The sequence below is a fragment of the Artibeus jamaicensis genome, unplaced genomic scaffold (assembly GCF_021234435.1).
Source record: "Artibeus jamaicensis isolate MK-2021 breed Jamaican fruit bat unplaced genomic scaffold, CSHL_Jam_final contig_513, whole genome shotgun sequence".
In the NCBI taxonomy this organism is placed as follows: domain Eukaryota; kingdom Metazoa; phylum Chordata; class Mammalia; order Chiroptera; family Phyllostomidae; genus Artibeus; species Artibeus jamaicensis.
This window is the reverse complement of record NW_026521867.1, coordinates 1,386,322-1,407,956: the sequence shown is the minus strand read 5'-3', so window position 1 is coordinate 1,407,956 and position 21,635 is coordinate 1,386,322. Positions and strand designations below refer to the sequence as shown.

Below are 21,635 nucleotides of genomic sequence, written 5' to 3'. Positions count from 1 at the left end.
AAATAAAATATCTGGGAATAAACCTAACCAAGGAGGTAAAAGACCTGTATGCAGAAAACTACACAGCACTGAAGAAAGAAATCAAGGAAGACACAAACAAATGGAAACATATACCTTGTTCATGGATTGGAAGAATTAACATCATCAAAATGTCCATACTACCCAAAGCAATATACAGATTCAATGCAATACCTATTAAAGTGCCAATGGCATATTTCACAGACATAGAACAAACACTTCAAAAATTTATATGGAACCGTAAATGAGCCCGAATAGCCCTATAATTGTTTTAATCAAAAATATCTCCAGACATTGCCAAATGTTCCCTGGGAGGCAGAACCAGCTCTGCCTTGGACAGCATAGAGGAGCAATCTGTATGTAGTAAGTAGTTTAGATGGTCAATAGTAAATAATTTGGACTTCATGGGCCAACATGGTCTCTGTTGCAGCTTCAACTCTGCCATGGTAGCACAAAAGCAGACATGAACACATATGAACTAATAAATGTTACTGTGTTACAGTAAAACTTAATTTATAAAACTGGGCTGGCCCATGAGCTGTCATTTGCTGTCCTCTGCAAATGCAGAATGAGCAGCAGTGCAGCACTCTTCTTAGATATGTGACACTGTTACTGTGTCATATAGCCTGGGCCTGGTCTTATATATAGACAGAAGGGACTTTGCCAATGTGTAGGCTTTGCCAATGAGAATGGCCCCTGTAAAGACCTTTGCCTCATAGATTAGGTATGGTACCTACAATATCGCAAAGGAAGAGACATCTGGAGAGTCAAGTATGTTTGACCAGTATCCTCTTCATAACAGCACATTCCTGCAAGAAGGCTAGAAGCTAAAGCTGTTTTCAAGTGTGGACCACCTACATGTGAATGAGTTTTTCCTTTCATAGGGATTCTTGATCTTCTGTAACCACTGAACTTAGAAGGTTATGAGAATGAGGCAGAACAGACAGGTGTATAATAATGCATATTAGAGCCCCTGAATGCAAGTTAATCTGACTTCTCAAATCTACCTATAAAGAACATCTAATTTAAACTGAAGAGAAAATGGCACAGAAGTCAACTCTATTATTTTGCAGAGGAGTAATTAGGCTTGCAAATGGACTTTTATTAATAAGGAGCACTGAAATTTTTCTTTAAATAGTACCTTACATCTATTGTGTCAGCTACCTGCAGTTTAAAGCATGTCCCTTGTTATCAAGATAATGCTGTACATGTCTATAGAACATAATAAAACACAACAGCAACCTGCCACAAACACTGTCACAGCATCTCAGTTACAATCCTTGTTATGTGCAAGCCAGAGTGTGGTGGATGGAAAGTAAGGAGTCTGAAATAGATTTATTTGGGATTTCACTGCCTTACTTCATTTAACTCAGATCTATATCTGACATGGGCATGCTTTAGTTGTGACACCACTATTTTACCTTCCAGTGTAGATTGGGAAGTCAATGAGATGTAAGCAGCAGTCATGGGAGGATTCAAGAAAAGCTCTATAATGTGTCTGACTTAGCTGCTAGACTCATTTTGTCTGCTCTATCCACTTATTTCTGCCTGAAACTTGGTTATGATGGCTAGAGTTACTGCATCCACTCTGTAATCAGAAGTCTGGGTTTCTGACAACACTATAAAGCTGCTGTTAAATCCTGGATAGCCTATCCTTGTACCTACCATTATAAGAATAAAAACAAACATCTTTAAGAAGCTATTTCGAAAGTCTTTGCTGTAACAGCTGCAGTAGCTTAAAGATGACCACAAGTTCTTTTTCACTCTTTCCTTAGAGAGGTAGATTCTGTTTCTCTTATCTTAAAACCCAGGCTTGCCCTATAGCCTGTTTTGATCATGAAAAAGTAGCAATAATGTACCTTTTGGGGCTGAGCTTTAAATGACCTGAAGCTTCCATCCTTGCTGCTTGGAACAGCCTCTCTTAGAACCCAAATGTCATTTTGTGAGACTCCCAAGTCACATGATGAGACCAATGGAAAAAACTGAGACACTCTGATCAAAATCCCAGCTCTAATCTCTGCTGAGAGCCAGCACTGACATCCAGCCATGTAAGTGACTCTTCAAGGATGTTCTGACCCAGTGAAGACTCCAGATAACTTCTTCCTTTGCTAATAACACATCAAGCCAAAGAAACACACAGCTGAGTCCACTCTTACAGATGACACCACAAAAGCAACAGATAATGTGAGAGGGTCCTTTTGGGTGTACCAGTCCTTCAAGTCTGCAGATAATTAAAGCCCTGGCTGTTACCACCTGGAAGAGAAGAACCACTGGGCTAAGACCAGTCAACCCATAAATTAATGAGAGATAATAAATGCTTGTTTTCCCCCCTTCATTCCCCCTCCGCCATGCACCCACCAACTCTCCAGCATTCCTACCCCCTTAGTTCATGTCCATGGGTTGAACATATAAGTTTTTAAAATTCTGTTTCCTATACCATTTTGACCTCTCCCAGTTTATTTTATGCCTACTAATTATGCTCCTTATTCCCTGTACCTTCCTCCCATTCCTCCCTTCTCCTGCACTGAAAACCCTCCATGTGATATCTATTTCTCTGATTCTGGTTTTTTCTAGTTGTTTGCTTAGTTTATGTTTCATTGTTTTTCTTTTTTTAGGTTCAGTTGTTGATAGTGTGAGTTTGTTGTCATTTTACTGTCCATAGTTTTTGATATTATTCTATTTCTTAGATAAGTCTCTTTAATATGTCATATAATAATGGCTTGGTGATGATGAACTTCTTGAACTTTACCTTATCTGGGAAGCACTTTATTTGCCCTTCCATTCTAAATAATAGCTTTGCTGGGTAGAGTAATCTTGGATGTAAGTTCTTGCCTTTCATGACTTCAAATACTTTTTTACAGCCTCTTCTTGCCTGCAAGGTTCCTTTGGAGAAATCAGCTGATAGTCTTATGGGCATTCCTTTGTAGGTAACTCTCTTCTTTCCTCTTGCCACTTTTAAGATTCCCTCTTTATCTTTAACCTTGGGTAACTTAATAATGATGTGCCTTGGTGTGTTCCTCTTTGGGTCTAACTTTTTTGGGACTCTCTGAGCTTCCTGGACTTCTTGCAAGTCTCCTTCCTTTGCCAGATTGGGGAAGTTTTCCTTCATTATTTGTTCAAATAAGTTTTTAATTTCTTGCTCTTGTTCTTCTCTTTCTGGCATTTCTATAATTTGGATATTGAAATGTTTAAAGTTGTCCCAGAAGTTCCTAAGACTCTTTTCATTTTTTTGAACTCTTGTGTCTTCATTCTGTTTGGGTTGGATGTTTATTTCTTCCTTTTGTTCCAAATTGTTGATTTGAATCCTGGTTTCCTTCCTGTCACTGTTTCCCTGAATATTTTGCTTTATTTCACTTTGGGTACCCTTCATTTGTTCATTCATTTTGCTACCAGTCTCGATCCGTTCTGTGAGCATTTTCATTACCAATGTTTTGAACTCTCCATGAGATAGGTTGGCTGTCTCACCATTGTTTAGCTCTTTTTCTGGAGTTTTGCTCTGTTGGGCCATATTTCTTTGTCTCAGTGCACTGGTCTGTGTTGTGGACCGCTCTGCCTGGTTTCAGAAATTGTAACAACCTACTGTGGCTAAAGATGAGTGAGCAACCTCTGGAATGTGAGCCACAGGTGACAAAGTTTGTCTCTGGTAGCAAATTCTGCCTCAGTTTCCTCTCCCTGCCTCCAAAGCTTGGTCTATGTTGTTGACAGGTATGTCTCCTCACAGTGGGGAGCAACCTAATCCAGACATGATCACTTCGGAGGCCTTCATGGAAGGACTGGGGGGGGGGTGCTGCAACAAAGAGTGAGCAATAAACCCATGCCCCTCCGGGTTATTTGACATAGCCCGAGTCCCCATGTCCTCTGGGAGAAGTGCTTCCTGACTCTAATCCCCTTAAGCCTGAAGACCTGATGGGGAGGAGTACAGCTCCTTGCCTTGCCAGAGAAGATGGGGGATGGGGAGAAATCTGGTATCACAAAGAATTCCTGAAAAACCTGTTAAATCTACTCTTCTAAGAGTGCTTTCATTCATATGATAAGGGTCCAAGAGGAAATGACTTCGTGTCCCAAAGTTTCTGCAACCCCCTTTCCTGACAGACACTGACTCAGAATAAGCCCTCAGATTTCTTTGAAATGTTATCTACCATTTGATCCTTGCCATCCCATATTCCTGTGAATTCCATCCCTGAATGGTTACTATTTTCAGTCACCATTATCAGTGTGCCTTTAAAAAAACAAGCAAAAGTCTGTATTGGCAAATAGGCTTTGTCTCCACACTCATTCCTCAATGCTCACCGATGCTTTGTTTCAACTCTCACTAAGGTACCTTACTTGCTGCCTGGACCCTAAGACATGCAAGCTATTGGTTAGAAAGAACTGAGATTGGAAGTTCCAGCCAAGATGGAGGCATAGGTACAAACCCTTTGCTTCCTCATACAACCAAAAGGAGGATAACAAGCAATCTAAAAAGAATAAATGACCAGAAGTACCAGAAAATCAAACTGCATAGAACTCTAACAACAAAAGAATTAAAGAAAAAATCAACCAGACCCGTGGGGGTGACTTTCCCGCAAGTCCCCCCATCCACCAGAGATGGAAGTAAACAAGACACGACACGATCTGCTTGGGGAGGAGAGGTGGCCAGTCCCTCAAGAGGGAAGGGCTGTGAGCAGTGGTCAGTTTGTTGCCTGGTGGAAGTAGGAAAGCTGGAAAACATCAGAAAATCTTCAAGTGTTAAGCATACGTTAATAATTTATACACACAGGGGCCTAATTCTCAGCTTAACTGAAAATCCTGAAGGCCCTTGAACTTAAAAATAAACATTAAAACTGACCTAAAAGTGATAAATCTTTAGATCTCTGGGCTAATCAACAATGAAACCATTACACAGGTCTGCCAGCATGACTCTGGGAACACATGACACCCCTCCACCCCCAGAAGATAACTTATGTTGATGAACTGATGAAGGAAAATTACACGGCACATGAAGAAATACAATGTACAACTTGTAATACAAACAGTGGTGAAAGAAGATCACAGCCCAACATGATAGGCAATAAGAAAGATGGAAGGGACTTTAAAATTATGTTTAAAAGATTAAAAAAGATAAAGGATTACATCTGTAAAGTAATAATGGAATGCTATAAAGCAGTAAAATAGTTGAACAAAAAAGTGAAGTTCTAGAAATGAGAAAGTAATTAAAATTTAAAAGTCTTGGTGGATATATTAAACAGTATGCTATATATACCTGACACACACATACAAAGACTTTGTGAATTTGAAGCCAGACCTGAGAAATCACTTAAAATATAACATAATAGCTAAAGAGATAGAAAGAAGTTTGAAGACACAGGGGCTATAATGTGAAGATCCAGTACTGTTCCATGAGGGCACTAGGATGAGAATATAAAGCAAATGAGGTAGAGTTGGATAATTTTTCCAGAAATAAATATCTTTGACTTGAAAAATCATTAAGTCCCAAATAATAGCATTTACTACACAATCAAATTATTGTGTATATAATTGTGGCTTTATTAGAAAATAAGTAGACTACCTCCAAGAACTTGGCATTGGAGAAACACTTTCAGAGAAGGTGGAAATGGGTCAGAAATGACTCAGAGGAAAGGGTCTTTTTCATTCTATGGCACAACTTTTAAATACAATTTGTAGACTTCCGCCAAGATGGAGGCATAGGTGGAGACGCCATGCTTTCTCACACCACCAAGTTTAGAGATAACTAAATATTAGCAATAGAAAACGTAGCCAGAACACAGAAAGTTGAACTTTTCGGAAGTCTGTTAACAACAAATTCTTCAGCCTGACCAGTAAGGGGTGAAACCAGCAGCTGGCAGAGGGGGTAGCACAGGAAAACTCAGTCAGATGGACTCAGGCACTCAGAATCCAGGTGCAGGGTTGGACCCAGCGAGTGACTTCGGGGAAACAGCAGGAAGCAGGGCTGTGGGTTGACTGTGGTCATGCATTCATGCGCAGATAGACAAGCGAGGGAGTGGGCGATTGGACAGGACCAAGGTGCCCGCCTCAAGCAGCAGTGGAGAGCGAAACCATTTCCCCGCTCTGACCCCGCCTCCACATACAGCGTCACAACCCAGCAACCTGGGAGTCCAAGGTTCCACTCCTCACACTTAATGGGCACGAACAGACCAAAAATGGCTCAAGAAGATCTCAAAGCCCCAGAGCCTATAAATCTAAGCTATGAAGAAATAGCAAAGGTCTCAGATGCACAGTTTAAAACACTGGTCATCAGGATCCTCACAGAACTGGTTGATTATAGCCACAAATTAGAGAAACATATGAAGGTGAAACTAATTGAAATGAATGGAATTGCACAGGAAACCAATAGCAATGAAAAGGAAACTGGGACTCAAATCAATGGAGTGGACCAGAAGAAAGCAAATAATGGCCAAACAGAAAAGAGTCAAGAAGCAAGAATTCAAAAAAATGGGGAGAGCCTTAGGAACCTCCAGGACATCTTTAAACGCTCCAACATCCGAATTATAGGGGTACCAGAAGGGGGAAAGGCACAGCCACCAGTGGAAAACTTATTTGAACAAATAATAAAGGGGAATTTCCCCAATCTGCCAAAGGAAATAGACTTCCAGGAAATCCAGGAAGCTCAGAGAGTCCCAAAGAAGTTGGACCCAAGAAGAAACACACCAAGGCACATCATCATTACACTGGCCAAGATTAAAATGAAGGAGAGAATCCTAGAAGCAGCAAGAGCTAAGGGGACAGTCACCTACAAAGAAGTTCCCATAAGACTGTCAGCTGATTTCTCAAAAGACCTTGCAGGCAAGAAGGGGCTGGAAAGAAGTATTCCAAGTCATGAAATCCAAAGACCTACAACCAAGATTGCTCTATCCAGCAAAGCTTTCATTTAGAATGGAAGGACAGATAAAGTGCTTCTCAGATAAGATCAAATTCAAGGAGTTCATCATCACCAAGCCCTTATTATATGAAATGTTAAAACTACTTACCTAAGAAAAAGAAGATAAAAAAGATGAGCAGTGAAAGGACAGCAAACTCACAGTTATTAACAATCACACCTAAAACAAAAGCAAACTAAGAGGACAGCTAGATCAGGAGCAGAACCATAGAAATGAAGATCCCATGGAGGGTTAGCAATGGGGGAGTGGGAGGAGGAGAAGGGGGGAGAAGGTACAGAAAATAAGTAGCATAGACAGTAGATAGAAAATAGATGGGCGGGGGGCAAGAATAGTATGGGAAATATAGAATCTAAAGAACTTGAGACACATGGTCATAAACTAAAGGGGGGTAATGGTGGGGACGAGGGGGTAGGGTGGAGGGGAATGAAGGGGGGAATAGAACAACTGTAGTGGCATAATCAATAAAAAATTATAAACAAAAAAGAAAATAACTAGTTTTCTTTCTTTCTCTCTTTCTTTCTTTCTTTCTTTCTTTCTTTCTTTCTTTCTTTCTTTCTTTCTTTCTTTCTTCCTTCCTTCCTTCCTTCCTTCCTCCCTTCCTTTCTTTGTCTTTCTTTCTTCCTTTCTTTCTTTCTCTTTCTTTCTTTCTTTCTTTCTTTCTTTCTTTCTTTCTTTCTTTCTTTCTTTCTTTCTTCCTTCCTTCCTTCCTTCCTTCCTTCCTTCCTTCCTTCCTTCCTTCCTTCCTCCCTTCCTTTCTTTGTCTTTCTTTCTTCCTTTCTTTCTTTCTCTTTCTTTCTTTCTTTCTTTCTTTCTTTCTTTCTTTCTTTCTTTCTTTCTTTCTTTCTTCCTTCCTTCCTTCCTTCCTTCCTCCCTTCCTTTCTTTGTCTTTCTTTCTTCCTTTCTTTCTTTCTCTTTCTTTCTTTCTTTCTTTCTTTCTTTCTTTCTTTCTTTCTTTTTTTCTTTCTTTCTTTCTTCTTTCATTTCTCTCTCTCTTTCTTTATTTTTTTCTGTTATATTTTTCCCAGTAACATTTAGTCCCCTTATACTCCCAGACTGTCTGCAGTCACCACATTGTTGTTCACGTCCATGAGTTTTTTTTTTCTTTTTGATCAATTCATCCACCCCACAACCTCCCCTGACTCTTAGCTGTCATCCTGATCTCTATACGTGAGTCTGAGTCTTCTCTATTTGGCTTGTTAGTTCAGTTTGTTCATTAAATTCCACATAGGAGTAAAATTATATGGTATTTTTCTTTCTCTGACTGGCTTATTTCACTTAGCATAGTGTTTTCCTGGTTCATCCATGCTTTCTTAAAGGGTAAGATTTTCTCTTTTATATATTTTTATGGCTGAGTAGAATTCCATTGTTTGAATGTCCCATAGTTGTTTTATTCACTCATCTACTGATGGACACTTGGGCTGCTTCCATATCTTGGCAATTGTAAATAATGCTGCAATGAACATAGTCATGCATATGTTTTTTTGAACTAGTGTTTTGGGTTCCTTTGAATATAATCCCAGAAGTGGGATCATTGGATCAAAATGCAGATCCATTTTTAATTTTTTTCAGGTATCTTTATACTGCTTTACTTAGTGGCTGTACCAATCTGCATTCCCACCAAAATTGCAAAAGGGTCCCCCTTACTCCACATCCTGACTAGCACTTGTTGTTTGTTGATTTACTAATGATATCCTTTTGACAGGTGTGAGATGGTAGGTTATTGTGGTTTCAATATTGCATTTTTCTAATGATTAGTGACATTGAACATCTTTCTATTGGCCATCTGCATTTTCTCTGAGGAGAAGTGTCTATTCAGGCCCTTTGCCCATTTCTTAATCAGGTTATTTATTTATTTTATTATTGAGTTTTGTGAGTTCTTTATAAATTTTAGATATTAAGCCCTTGTCATATGTATTTGCAAATATGTTCTTTCATTTTCTGGGTCGTATTTTTATTTTGTTGATAGTTTTCTTTGCTGTGAAAAAGATTTTTAGCTTAATGTAGTCCCATTTGTTTATTTTTTCTTTTGTTTCCCTTGCCTGGGGAGATATATATGACAAAATGTTGTGAGCTATGTCTAAGATTTTACTGCCTATGTTTTCTTCTAGAATTTTTTATGGTTTGGGGTCTAAGACTTAAGTCTGTAATTAATTTCAAATTTGTTCTTGTGTGTGGTATAAGAAGGTGGTCTAATTTTATTTTTCTACATGTATCTGTTCAATTTTCCCAACATAATTTTTTGAATAAACTAAATTTAGCCCATTGTATGTGCTTGCTTACTCTGTCAAATATTAATTTTGACTATAAAGGTGTGGGTTTATTTCTGGGCTCTCTGTTCTGTTTCATTGATCAATGTGTCTGTTTTTATGTCAGTACCATGCTGTTTTGATTACTCTGGACTTAAAGTATAGTTTGATATTAGGTAGCATCATTCTTCGAACTTTGTTCTTTCTCACAATTGCTGTTACTATTCGGGGCCTTTTGTGGCTCTGTATAAATTTTTGAAATATTTGTTCTGGTTCTGTGAAATATGTCATTGGAATCTTGATAAGAATTGCATTGGGTAGTACAGACATTTTAATGATGTTAATTCTTATCCACAAATACAGTATGTGCTTCCACTTATTTGTATCTTATTCAGTTTCTTTCCTCAGTGTCTTATAAATCCTTGGGCTTTTACATCCTTGGTTAGGTTTATTCCTAGGTATTTTATTCTTTTTGAAGTGATAGTAAATGAGATTTTTTTCTTAATTTCCCTTTCTGTTAGTTCATTATTGGCATATAAAATGCAACTGATTTCTGGATATAAATCTTTTATCCTGCTATACTGCTGAATTCATTTATTGGTTCTAGTAGTTTTACTTATTCCTTTACAATTTGGACAACTTTAATTTCTTTTTCTTGTCTGATTGCTGTGGTTAGAACTTCCAGTACTATGTTGTATAGGAGAGGTGAAAGTGGACATCCTTGTGTTGTTCCGATCTTAAGGGGAAGGCTTGTAGTTTTTGCCCATTGAGTATGAAGCTAGCAGTGGGTTTGTCATATATGTCCTTTATTATGCTAAGATATGTTCCTCTATTCCTACACCTTTGTTGAGTTTTTTAAATCATAAATGGGTATTGGATTTTATCAAATGCTTTTTCTACATGTATTGATATGATCACATGACTTTCAGTCTTCATTGTGTTTATGTGGTGAATCATATTTATTGATTTGTGAATGTTGGACCAACCTTGCACTCCCGGAATGAATTCCACTTGTTCATGGTGTATGAACTTTTTGATGCATTGCTGTGTTTGGTTTGCTAATATTTTGTTGAGGACTTTAGCATTTATGTTCATCAGGGATATTAGCCTATAATTTTCTTTTCTTGTAGTGTCTTTATCTGATTTTGGAATTATGATAATGCTACCTTTGTAAAATAAGCTTGAGAGTCTTCCCTCCTCTTGAATGTTTTGAAATAGTTTGAGAAAAAAAGGTGCTCTCAGAATGTTTGGTAAAATTCACACATGAAGCCATCTGGTTAAGGGCTTTTGTTTGCTGGAAGATTTTTGATTACTGCTTCAATTTCCCTAGGAGTAATCTATCTATTCAGATTCTCTGATTCTTCTTGATTTAATTTTGGAAGATTTTATATTTCTAGGAATTTATCCATTTTGTCCAGTTTTCCAGTTTGTTGGTATATAGTTGTTCATAATATTTTCTTATAATCTTTTGTATTTCTTTGGTGTCAGTTGTTATTTTTTCTCTTTCATTTCTGATTTTATTTATTTGGGTCCCCTGTCTTTTTTTTTAAGAATTAATTTATTTTTAGAGAGAGGGGAAGAGAGGGAGAAAGAGAGTGAGAAAAAGACATATTAATGTGTAGTTGTCTATTGTGCGACCCCTACCTGGGACCTGGCCTGCAACCCTCTGTTTCACAAGCCCATGCTCATTCTACTGAGCTACACCAGCCAGGGCCTTTCTCTTTTTTTTCTTGATGAGTCTGGTTAAAGGTTTGTCAATCTTGTTTATCTTTTAAAAGAACCAGCTCCTGGATTCGTTGATCTTTTGTATAACTTTTTGAATAATAAATTTCAATAAATTTATAATAATAATAAAATGAATAATAAATTTTAATAATTTTTTATTTCAATAAATTAAATAAATTTTATTTATTTTTTTCTGATGATTATTATTCTGTTTCTCTACTCACTTTGGGCTTTGTTTCTTGTTCTTTCTCATGATCCTTTAAGTGTAAAGTTAGATTGTTTATTTGAGCTTTTTCTGGTTTTCTTTTGTTTGTTTCAAATAAGCCTGTAATGCTATGAATTTCCTCTTATGATTGCTTTCTCTGTGTCACACATAACTTTGGTATATTCTCACTTTCATTTGAGAAACAAAGTCATTTTCATACCATATTTTTTGTAATTTCTACTAATGATGAAGCTGGATTTTTGGTTTATCTTCTCCATTGTATCTGGCCCCCTCCCCCCTCCATCTTTTCTCACTGTGTCTTCATTATCAAGAATGCCAGTTCCATCTCCAATGGCTTGCGGAGTTGTACCACCTCCTAGAAGCCTCCTCTGATCACTCCAGAGCAATGCCTATACTTTGTCTAAAATTTTAAAGTACTAAAGTCTGCTCATCTATTTGGCTTTTTTAAAGTATATTTTATATGGATGATGCTACTACAATTCTCTCAATTTTTTCTCTGTTTTCCCCCCTTCTTCTCTGTGCTCCTCCCACCCTTCAACATTCCCCTCCCCGCCCCCCCTCCAAGTTCATGTCCATGGTTGTATATATAAGTTCTTTGGCTTCTCCATTTCCTATACTATTCCTAACCTCCTCCCATCTATTTTATGACTACCAATTATTCTTCTAATTCCATGTACCTCCCCCCTCATTCTTGCCCTTCCCATCCCCACTGAAAACTCTCCATGTGATGTTCTTTTCTCTACTTTTGTTCTTGTTCTAGTTGTTTGCTTAGTCTTTGTTTTTTTTTCTTTAGGTTCAGTTGTTGATAGTTATGAGTTTGCTTTCATTATATTGTTTATAGATTTTGATCTTCAATTTCTTAGAAAACTCCCTTTAACATGTCATATAATAAGGGCTTGGTGATGACAAATTCCTTGAACGTTACCTTATCTTGAACTTTACTTTTGTTCCAAATCGTTGATTTGAGTCCTGATTTCCTTCCCTTCACTGTTGGTTCCCTGTATATCTTGCCTTATTTGACTATGGGTAGCCTTCATTTCTTCCTTCATTTTGTGACTAAGCTCAATCAGTTCTGTGAGCATCCTGATTACAAGTGTTTTAAATTCTGCATCAGATATGTCATCTATTTCCTCATCTCTTAGCTCTTTTTTTTCTGGAGTTTTGATCTGTTCTTTCATTTGGGTCATATTTCTTTGTCTCAGTGCACCTCTCATATTGTAAGGGGGCAGAGCCTTAGGTATTTGACAGGGCAGGGAAACCCTCTTTACTGCATTGTGCTGCTGTCTGTTGGGGAGGGGTCAAAGAGGGAACAATGCAGCTTGCTTGCTCTGCTCTAGCCCCACTTTCCAACAAAGTCTCTCATGTGAGACTGGGAATTTCTCTCACTGTCACAAACCCTATAGTATTTTACAGCTAGGTTTGAGTCTTTAGTTTCATGTTCAGCCAGCTTTGCCTCCCCCATGTAGTCTGCTACCTTGCTGCACATCCTCTTGCTTGGCTTCCCATCTCTCATCTCTGCCTTTCCCGTCAGTGTGGGTGAATATTTAACTCCTTGGTTCATAGAACTCCTTGGAGTTCTATGCAGTTTGATTTTTCTGGCATTTCTGGTTTTTTATTGTTTTTAACTTGGTTGTTATCCTTGTTTTGGTTGTGTGAGGAAGTGAAGCATTTCTATCTATGCCTCCATCTTGGCCAGAACTTTATTTGGCTTTTTAATGAGCTCTTTAGAAGCTCTGTCAGGTTGAGGGCCTCAGGTTGTTTTTCTCTTGGCTTCCCAGTGACTTAATTTGCTCTCAATAAAGTCAGTTCAATAATTGATGACTAACCCTCTAAATATTTGTGAGTTATTTTCAGAGAAATCAAAAGGATAGCAATGAAAAGTGTGTTGGCAGCTTTTAGAAAAGTATGATGTTACTACTGCTGCCTCCATAAGAATGACAAATATTGCTACTACTACTGCTGTACAACAACCATTACTATTAGCACCACTATTACTGCTAATGTCCAACAAAGATCTCAATGTAAAAAACAAAAGGCTTGAGTAGAGTTGTCCAGTGAAATTGTACAGCAAGAGGACTACTGAGTATTGGTGGTGAAAGCCAGCAGAGGGGAGATTCCTGGAATGTCAGGAGAAAAATAAAAAGAGTAGGACTGGAGGAGAGAAAATACTGTGAGAGGGAAAGAGAGAAGTTCTGAGAGCCATTCTCTAATTGAGTATAATGTTTGGAATAACAAAATTAAAATGAGTCAAAAACCCAAAGATTGGTGTAATACAAAAATGATGTATTCCTGTGGAAAGGATGATATTTGAGCCCCTCAGTCATATAGAAGATTCAGAGGCTTCTTGCCCAAGAGAAAACCTAGTGAATGGCTCAGAAAAACAGAATTTTCACAGTCCACAAAACCAGTTCCCTGGAGATGTAGCTTCATTATTTCAGTGACCCAAATTCACTGGAATAATTGGAAACTATTTCAGAGGTCACAGAGGCCAAGAGCCTTATCAGCATACAGTATCATATCAATCCAGCTTAGATGGGAACTGGATAGAGCTTTGTGTATTTGATAGTTTGGGCTAAGCCAAGGGCTGACTATTTTGACCCTTTCCTTTAGCTGATGAAACTAGAGAAATATCTAGATTGATAATATCAAAATCACCAGTAGATTTGTCATAAGCATCAATCCTTAATCACTGACCAATTAGGTTAATTTTCATGGCCTTTAATTTTTTTTTTTACATTTTAAAAAACATTTTCAAATGGAAAATACCTTTAATCCAAAATTTCTCTAATATCCAGCATAAGGCTTCTATCATTTTATACTTTCAAAGTCAGAACATTCCTTTCTAGGTAATTTATTAACTAAGTGTTCTATATTGTGTATGATGGCTCTTGATTCAAAATGCCTTGCTGAGCACATCAATCTGCCTAGTTGCTGACTTTCAACTTTCTGGCTCAATCAATCACAAAGCACCCTAATTCTTCTTGACTTGTCCTAAATTACATTTGATACCAGTCGAACCTTATCTTTAATAAGCTCACCTAGGTAATTTGCATATAACAAACAAATTAGGTCTTCCAATGATTATTTATAGGGTGCCAAAGCCATAAATCAATCTATAAATAATCTACCACTAGAAGTTTTCTGACTAAATGGGGAACTGAACCTAATAAACAAATTAAGTTAATTCCTTCTCTCAAATTCAATTTGTTCTTTATAACTATACAGTTCCATCTGTCATCTACAATTAACAGTCAGGTAAATTTATATTACGAATAAATCTATTTGACTGTTTTAGATGGTTTGACATCAATTCTTTGATTATTTTGACCATGCAAACACAAACTTGTGGTGTTTCTCTGTTCTGCTTTAATGGCTCAGCTATAAGTATACATGTGGAATAGGACAGAGTAGAGCCATAGGGGTCTGGTTATCCATCTAGCACTGACAGAGAACCTGTTAGTTTTCAGCAGTGCGCCACCATTTTCTCAATTCCTCACTCTAAATTGAAAGGAAAAGGGGCCTGTGAATGAGCTTCAAGTGGCCTGTAAACGCATGAAATGACACGCAACATTTTTAATGTGTTTGTGCACTTTTTCCTTTTAGAGAAAGTTCCAAACTTTAACCTATTTCTAAAATCAAAGCCTTAAAAAGTTCCAGATTAGAGTGTGTTCCATCCATATTTCAGTATTTACATAATAAAATTTTATTATTAATTTATATTCTCAAGGGAGATATTTATCTTTCAAAAAGTCAGTTTAATACATTTGACTATACTTACCAAGTTGAATACACCTACAAATTGGGTGTGAGAAAGCACTGACTTTTGACAAACCAACCTGGGATAATTGGCCAAATGAAAAAAAAAAATTAAATCCCTACCTCACACCACATTTAAAACAATTCCAGATATATTAAAAACCTAAATGTAAAAAGATAAAACTAAAAACTGAGGATACATGCAAGAACATCCAGCAATATTTCTAAAATAACACAAAAATCATATCATAGAGAAAAACATGGATAAATTTTTAGTGTGCTATAGTTGCACACTTCTACATTGTCAAGGACTTCTGAACAAATTTTAAAAACATACTACAAACACAAATATTTTTAAAAACTTGTAACTGACAAAATATTAATATTTTGAATATATTTATTAACATTTTTTCTACATAAATAAGAAAAAAACAGAAATTACAAATTGGGGACAGGTATAAAGAGGTAACATAAGGGAGAGGTACTATGAATGGCCTCTAGCATTTACATCCCTTTATGCTCAAACATGTTCTTCTATTTCTACAGCCCTTATTATTTTGCTATTAATTAAAAAATTTTCTGTGCTACTTGTCATGGTTATCTATTTCATTGGGACAACTTTTTTGTTGAATCTATTGAGGCAAGCACTATGTTTCAAACTTGTGTATGTATATGTATCTATCAGACAGTCCCTAGCTCATCACTGGATACCCAGAAAAAGCTCAATAAATGCCAACTTTTGGGGTGGCCAAAGTTTTGTTTAGTGTTTTCCATTAAATAAAAGACACATTCTTCATTTTCACCAATAGCTTTATAGATTTGGATGTTTTGAATGTATCAGCTGTCTCCTAGTGGGTAGAAGCCAAGGGTGCTGCTAAACATCTTTTGATGCATAAGACAGCCCCACAGCAAAGAATTATTTGACCAAAATGTCAGTAGTACCAAGAAACTTCACAAACCACTCGACACATTCAATCAGTCACAGCACCTTTGCCACATACTACACAAAACTTTTGTTGTGTTTCAGTTGCATTTTTACCTTTCTTGAAATAATAAAGCATAATACATTGAAAATATTATTCATCTTCTTCCATCTTCAATATTAAAATGGCTACACAAAAGGTCACCAATTTTGATAAGTTTTTAATTAAATGCATGCTGATATGACAACTGTCACAATACAATCTAACAAAATTCTTTCAAATGAAGTTAAAGATAACCAAGCACTACTAGAGCCATTGTAAGGAAAAAAAACTAAACAAACATTTTGGCTGACTCATTATATTTTATACACTTATTTATTTGTTTATATTTTGTTTTTTATTTATTGGGGTGACATTAGTTAATAAAATTACATAGGTTTCAGGTGTACAATTCTATTATTTGTACATTGTATTGTGTATTCACCACACCAAGTTGTCTCCTTCAATCACTATTTATTTATTCCCTTTTTACTCTCTTTCACTTCCCCCACTTGCCTTTCCCTATGGTAATCACCATACTGTTGTCTGTGTCTATGAGGATTTTTTTTGCTTAATTCCTTTACCTTTTTTACCCAGCTCTTCAACTTCCCCTCCCCTCTGACAGCTGTCAGTCTGTTCTATGTATCTATGAGTCTATTTATATTTTGTTTGTTACCTTATTTTGTTTATTAGATTTCATGTGTAAGTGAAATCATACAATATTTGCTTTTTTCTGACTGATTTATTTCACTTATCATAATACTTTCCAGGTCTATCCATTCTGTCAAAAGGGTAAGATTTCCTTCTTTTTTTTTTTTTTGTAAGTTAGTAGTATTCCATGATGTAAAATGTAGCACAGCTTTTTTATCCACTCATCTACTGAGGACCACTTGAGCTGTTTTCACGGGTTGGCTATTGTAAACAACACTACAATGAACACAGGGGTGAATACATTCTTCCACATTAGTGTTTCAGGTTTTTCTGGATAAATTCCCAGAAGTGAAATTGCTAGGTCACAAGACAGTCCCATTTTCTAAGTTGTTGAGGTAACTCCATACTGCTTTCCACAGTGGCTATACCACTCTGCATTTCCAGCAGCAGTGCTCTAGTATTCTCCTTTTCCCACATCCTTGCCAACAATTGTTGGTTGATGTAGGGATGATTACACATGAGATAACATCTCATTGTGGTTTTGATCTGTATTTCCCTGATAATTAGTGATACTGAACATTTTTTTTCATATGCCTATTGGTCATCTGTATGTCCTCTTGGAGAAGTGTCTGTTCGGGTCCGTTGTCTATTTTTTTTATTGGAATGTTTGCTTTTTGGTATTGAGTCTTATAAGTTTTTTTATGAATTTTGGATATTAACCCCTTATCAAAGGTATCACTGGCAATATATTCTTCCATTCAGTGGACTATATTTTCATTTTGTTGATGATCCCCTTTGCTATGCAATAATCTTTTATTTATTTATTTACTTATTTATTAAATTATTTTATTGTTGTTCAATTACAGTTGTTTATATTTACCCCCCATCCCACTCCCTGCCACCCCAGCCAAACCCATCTCCCCCCTTTCTTCCACCCACCCCCTTGGTGTTGTCCATGTGTCCTTTATAGTTATTCCTGACAACCCTCCTTCTCATATCCCCTCCCACCTCCCCTCTGGTTGCTGTCAGATTGTTCTTAATTTCAATGTCTCTGGTTATATTTTGCTTGCTTTTTCTCTTTTGCTGACTAGGTTTCTATTAAACATGAGATCATATGGTACTTGTCCCCTACTGCCTGGCTTATTCATTAAGCATATTGCTCTCCAGTTCCATCCATGCTGTCCCAAAGGGTAGGAGCTCCTCTTTTCTTTCTGCTGCATAGTATTCCATTGCATAAATGTACCAGAGTTTTTTGATCCACTCATTTACTGATGGGCACCAACATTGCTCACAACACTTGGCTATTGTAAATTGTGCTGCTATGAACATTGGGGTGCATAGGTTCTTTTGGATTGGTGTTTCAGGGTTCTTAGGATATAATCCCAGCAGTAGAATTGCTGGGCCAAAAGGTCCCTGTTCAATTTTTAGATTTCTGAGGAAATTCCATAATATTTTCCAGAGTGGCTGCACCAGTCTACATTCCCACCAACAGTGTACTAGTGTTCCCTTTTCTCCACAACCTCTCCAACACTTGTTTGTTAAATTGTTTATGAGGCCATTCTCATTGGTGTGAAGTGGTATCTTGTTCTGGTTTTAATATGCATCTCTCTGATGGCCAGTGATGCTGAACATGTTTTTACATGTCTCCGGGCCCTCTGTGTGTCTTCTTTGGAGAAGTCTCTGTTCAAGTCTTTTACCCATTTTTTAATCTTTTTTTTTGTCTTTCTGGAGTGGAGTCATGTGAGCTCTTTATATATTTTGGAGATCAAACCCTTGTCTGAGATGTCATTGGCAAATATGTTTTCCCATATAGTTGGCTTTTGATTTTAATGCTGTTTTCTTTAGCCGTGTAGAAGCTTTTTAATTTGATGAGGTCCCATTTATTCTTTTCTTTATGTCCCTTGCTTTAAGGGATGTATCAGTGAAAATACTGCTGTGTGGTGTGTCTGAGATTTTCCTGCTGATGTTTTTCTCTAGGACTTTTATGGTGTCCTGACTTATATTTAAGTCTTTTATTTACCTTGAATTTATTTTTTGTATAGTGTAAGTTGGTGATTTGGTTTCATTTTTTTGTGGCTGTCCAGATCTCCCAACACCATTTGTTGAAGAGAATGTTTTTACTCCATTTTATGCTTCTTCCTTCTTTGTCAAATGTTAATTGACCATTGAGACTTGGGTTTATTTCTTGGCCCTCTATTCTATTCCATTGGTCTATGTGTCTCTTCTTATGCCAGTACCAAGCTGTTTTGATTACAGTTGCCTTGTAATAGTTTGATATCAGGTATTGGTATCCATCTTACTTTGTTCTTTTTTTTTTCAAAATTACTACAGCTGTTCAGGGTCATTTATGGTTCCATATAAATTTCTGAAATATTTGTTCTATATATGTGGGATATGTCATTGGTATTTTAATAGGGATTATATCAAATCTATAAATTGCTTTGGTTAGTATAGCCATTTTGATGATGTTAGTTCTTCCAATTCATGAGCATGGTACATGCTTCCATTTGCTTGTATCTTCCTTAATTTCTTTCTTCAGCGTTGTGCAGTTTTCTGAGTACAGGTCTTTTACCTCCTTGGTTAGGTTTATTCCTAGGTACTTTATTTTTCTTGTTGTTATGCTATGCAATGAACTTTCAAATCATTTTGTGTGTCTTCCTCTCCAGGTTTTTGACCACCCACAAGTTTTGAGGTATTTCTGGTCAATCATATCAAAAGATGCTTTCAAGTCATTTCTCCACTCCTTACTAACTTCTGGTGTGAGTATCTCTATTATTCTTAAGTGTTAATAACCATAATAGTCAGTTTCTTCAAATAGTCATATTTGTGTTCTCTTTTCAATCTTCTGGTAGTCTCTTGCCTTGAAAGAGTCATGAGTAATTTTTCCTCTGCCAGTGCAAGTTCTAACACTGGACTTATTGAAGTTAATGGCTCTGGTCCTCTTCTTTGGCTGTATCTTATAATCACATCTATCATTATTTGCTTTCTCTTCTTGTTTTGCAAGTTCACTATGCTTGAAACATTTTTTTTATTTTGCACCAACAGGTTTCTGTTTTCCACCAGCTGCTGCTCCTGGAGAAACTTTGACTTCAGAATGTCCATGACTTTGCCCAGGTTTAAGTTTGAGTTTTCTTCTATGGCTCCTTGGGCCATGCTTCACCTTGCTGGACAAAGTAAACCCACATAAAATGTGAACCCCAATACTAGAAGACAAGACTGACAGGGGTACTTTCAGTGGAAGCTGAGGTGATCCAGTTTTTAAAATATTTGAACATCTCTAAGATTGAGATGTACATTATAACCTATGGCATTTGACATCATCAACCAGGTAGCATTCAAGACATAATATGCCTTTAACTGAAGAAACATGAACTTTGTTATCACTACCATCAGTTCAATGGAGTTATGTGCACAGTTGGCATTAAATTTATTGAGCTTAATTGTCACTTAAATATATTTTGTAAGATTTTACTTGGATACAAAAATTATAGTAACAGCAGATGTCATGGAAACAAAGTAATGGGACAAAAAAAACACAAAGCAACTACTCATCATTGGCAAATGGCCACAATTCCACATCTTGCAATATGAATACCAAATGCTTTGTGAGGTTTCAGAAATAAAGGGGCCCACAAGTGCATGTATCTGTGAAAAATTTGTCCCTTAGATATGAGCAAAAAGTCCATCTAATGTAGGCCAAGCAATGCAGCCCTAGGCAAGAGAAATTGCTGAGTCTCAAAGGAAACTCAAAGCAACACAGGCTGATGTATTTAATAATGGATTTAAGCTGGATTTTATTCAATCAAGAAAATATCAGCATGAAAGTTGAAGAGTATGTGTTAGAAGCTCAGAAAAACAATTCCAGCATTATAATGGAGTACTGTTTAAGAAATGCCGCTTCATCAGTGCACTTGATGACAAAGAGAGTGATACTATGTAGACAAACACAAATACTCTCAAGTCAGACTAGGAAGATGAAGAAATTTTGGAAATATCCTATTTAACTTTTCCCCTGTATGTGCAATATTAATAGGTGATGAAAATCTGGGCAAATATGTCCAAAAGATTTCTTTTACTGAACTTAAAAAATAAACAACACTAAGTATTAAAAAACACTGTTATAGTTAGATATAAATAAAGCTGCAACCTATAGTTAGTTGAGGTAATAGAAGCGATTCTTTTCATTAGATTGTTGTTTACCCTTTTACTGAAACTGAAGTGGCCTTATGAATAGCTTTGAGAGAGAGAATATAAGAAAAAAGGTGATTCCAGGCCTAGCCTTTAAGAGATTTGTCAGCTTTAACTTTTACTCTTCTCAACATCATTCTGAAAAGAACCTAGCCTAGTGTACAGGCAAAGAGAGGCCATAAAGAAGAGAAAGGAAGCACCTCAATGATTGCCAGCATCATATGTCAGATATGTGAGAGAGACCTTATTGGCTATTCCAGCCTAAGCTGAATACAACTGTGTGAGTAATCTCAGTTAGCACCACATGGTGCAGAACCAACCAGCTGAGCCCAGTCAACTCACAGAACTGTGAATGATAATACATTACTATTGTTTTAAGTTTTTAATAGTAGTAAATTATTATTGTATTATTAAATTTTTCAAGGATGCTTTTTATGTAACAATAGGTAATTAAATGAGTTGGTACTATCACAAAAATGTCAAATATGTAGTATTGCCTTTGGGGTAGAATACCAAGAGAAGGCAGAACCAGCAGCAAGGAGATTGTAAAAAACCAACAAAAGGGCTCCTTTGAGGCAGAAAAATGAGGGTAGAAAAATGGTGAACATTCACTGTAGGTATTGTTATTGAAGGTTGGGAAAAATGGGAAGAGTATTATGTAGAAGTAGAATTATGAACAAGACTGCCACCTGAAGTAAATTGGAAAAAGAAACATTACCAGGTAAATTCATGGATATAGCTAAGAATATTTCCAGGCTGTTTAAAAGTACCAACTTGCTTCTTTTAGAAACATATAATAAAGTGTTGTAAGAAAAAACTGAGTTAAAAAGTAAGCTGTTTAGTTTGAAGCATAATTTAAAAGAGACTTGGAGGACTCAAGACATTTTCTTCACCTAACAAAATATTTTCAAAGTAAGAAATGGCCTTATGGAAAAGAACAAATCTAGATTACTTCCAGTAAAAG

The 21,635-nt window shown here is 36.7% G+C and overlaps 1 pseudogene; it reads right to left on the bottom strand.

Moving 5' to 3' along the window:
* Nucleotides 1-19,099: 19,099 nt before the first annotated feature.
* LOC128627990 (pre-mRNA-splicing factor 18-like) lies at nucleotides 19,100-19,585 on the bottom strand (annotated as a pseudogene).
* Between the last annotated feature and the right edge of the window lie 2,050 nt (nucleotides 19,586-21,635).